Source organism: Propithecus coquereli, unplaced genomic scaffold, assembly GCF_000956105.1.
Source record: "Propithecus coquereli isolate 6110/MARCELLA unplaced genomic scaffold, Pcoq_1.0 Scaffold315, whole genome shotgun sequence".
Classification (NCBI taxonomy): domain Eukaryota; kingdom Metazoa; phylum Chordata; class Mammalia; order Primates; family Indriidae; genus Propithecus; species Propithecus coquereli.
In genome coordinates this window covers 597067-599854 of record NW_012148786.1, presented here as the reverse complement: position 1 = coordinate 599854, position 2788 = coordinate 597067, and the positions used below count along the sequence as shown (strand labels likewise).

The window sequence follows — 2788 nt, the reverse complement described above, 5'->3', positions numbered from 1 at the left end:
AGAATCTACAAGGAACTCAAGCAAATCAGCAAAAAAAATCAAACCACCCCATTACAAAGTGGGCAAAAGACATGAATAGAAGCTTTTCAGAAGAAGAGAGACAATGGCCAATAAACATGAAAAAATGTTCAATGTCTCTAATCATCAGGGAAATGCAAATCAAAACCACAATGAGATATCACCTAACTCCAGTGAGAATATCTTTTATCAAAAATTCCCCAAACAGATGCTGGCATGGATGCAGAGAGAAAGGAACACTTATACATTGTTGGTGGGACTACAAACTAGTACAACCTCTATGGAAAGTAGTATGGAGATACCCCAAATAACTAAAAGTAGACCTACCATTTGATCCAGCAATCCCACTATTGGGTATTTACCCAAAGGAAAAAACAGTCATTTTATTAATATGCAAAAGACACTTGAGCACAATTCACAATCAGCTAGATGTGGAATCAACCAAAGTGCCCATCAATACAGGAGTGGATTAATAAAATGTGGTATATGTATACCATGGAATACTAGTAGCCATAAAGAGGTGGTGCTCTAGTATCTTTTGTAACAACCTGGATGGATCTGGAGACCATTCTTCTAAGTGAAGTATCGTAAGAATGGAAAAACACACACCACATATATTCACTATTAAATTGGAACTAACCGATCAACTCTTGTGTACACATATGGAAGTAAAACTCAGCAGAAATCAAGCAGGTGGGAGGAGGAAGGAGGACATAGGTAAATACATACCTATCAGGTACAATGCACACTATCTGGTTGATGGGCATACTTCCATCTTTGACTCAAACTGTACAAAAGCAATTCATATAACCAAAACATTTATACCCCTGTAATAGTCTAAAATTTAAAAAAAAGAGAAAAAAATAATAATAAAAAAAGATAAGCATTGGAGGTTGTGGAGAAATTGGAACCCTTATATACTATCGGTGGGAATGTGAAATGATGCAGCTGCTATGTAAAACAGTATAGACATTCCTCAAAAAATTAAAAACACAACTACCATGTGATCCAGAAATTCCACTTCTGGGCATGTATCCAAAAGAATTAAAATTAGGATCTCAAAGACATATTCTGCACTCTCATGTTCATGGCCATATTATTCACAATAGCCATGACAGGGAAACAATTTATATGTCTATCAACAGATGGATAAAGAAAACTTGGTATGTACATACAGTAGAATATTACTCAGTCTTTAAAAGGAAGGAAATTCTTCCATATGTGACAAAATGGATAGACCTGGTTGACATTATGTTTTTAGTAAAAATTCAATCATAGAAGGACAAATACTGTATTATTCCTCTTATATGAGGCATCTGAAATAGTCAAAGATGTAGAAGTAGACAATATAATGACAGTTACCAGGGGATGCAGGGAGGGGGATATGGAGAATTATTGTTTAATGGATATAAAGCTACAGTTATATAAAATAAGTTAGTTCCAGAGATCTGCCATACAACATGATGCTTATGGTTAACAATAAGGTATTGTATACTTAGAAATTTGTTAAGAGGGTAGATTTCATATTAAGTGTTCTTACCAAAACAAAAAAACAGGGACACAAGAAAACTTTTGGAAGGTGACTGTTGCATTTATTACCCGGATTGTAGTGATAGTAACATGAGTGTATACGTATGTCCCAACTCTCCAAATTTTATGAATTATATGCAGTTTTTTGTTGTACCAATTATACCTCAGTGATGTTGGAGGGAAAAAGATATTACCATTCCCATCCCATGTTTCACCACTTTCCTATCACTGTCCAGTTACCAAAAACTGGTGGTCTTGGTAATGCCTATTTTTAACATTGCAATTCTATAACCCTTCTAATCAGATTCTGGAGTTGATCTTTAGCCTTATTTACCCCAAGTATTAAGTGAATGAGGGACTCTTTTAAAGCTGAATGAGAAACTTTCTGTTATTTCTCCTGTGTTCTGACTTGAGCATCAAGACCTTCAGTTTGTCCCTTTACCTTTGTATGCTCCTTGGTGCCATCAGAAGCAGCCATGTCACACTATAATGTTCACTGTACACACTGCCATTGCTACTTTAGCAAGTCAATGCCACAGCTCCCAAAAACTTATCCTGGATTGTACTTCATTCCATGCTACCACCAGTGACAATTTGAATAATCACCTTGCCAGCACATGCCTAGAAATAACACTCTCCCATGAACTCCCTAGTAAAGTGGCTATCCTTTTCTCTTCAGATATGAGCACCCCAATCCCAGAATTTCATCTTGACTGGAGCTTTAGGCCATTCCTGCTACCAGTAACTCCTATCAGTCAGGATCTGACAGGAAAGCAATGAAACACTCAAATGAAGTTGGGGACATTCATGAAAGGACAGATATCCACAAGAGAATGGTTAGGCATAAGGGACACTCATAAAAGATGATTGAAGCTCTCTGAGACTAACAATAGCGGGAAGCCATTACTAGCCCAAGTCTGAAAGGGCAAGGAGATCTAGAGGTCACTGGAATTAAGAGAAAAAGGAAAGCGTCTTGAGCACTGATCTTCAGTAGAGAGAAGTAGCCCCCGCTAACCTATGACTTGGGGAATAAATACCCTGATCTCACTCTTTCAACCCTCAATTCTCTTGCTAGTGCCTCATGTTGACTAAACTTAACCAGAAGCCAGAAGACAAGGGAGCCTATTGATTAAAACGAATAGAAATTTGCTTTCTGCAGGAGCAGAGCAAAGAAAGGTGGAAAATGGCTATAGAAGCCAAACAGAGAATATGCCACAGATTAACTAAAATTTAAGAACTA

The 2788-nt window shown here is 37.2% G+C and overlaps 1 protein-coding gene across 1 annotated transcript in view; it reads left to right on the top strand.

The window, feature by feature from the left end:
- The window catches only part of IKZF2 (IKAROS family zinc finger 2 (Helios)), a 164907-nt gene that overhangs the window by 127324 nt on the left and 34795 nt on the right, over positions 1–2788 (top strand). The gene's annotated exons all lie outside the window — the stretch shown is intronic.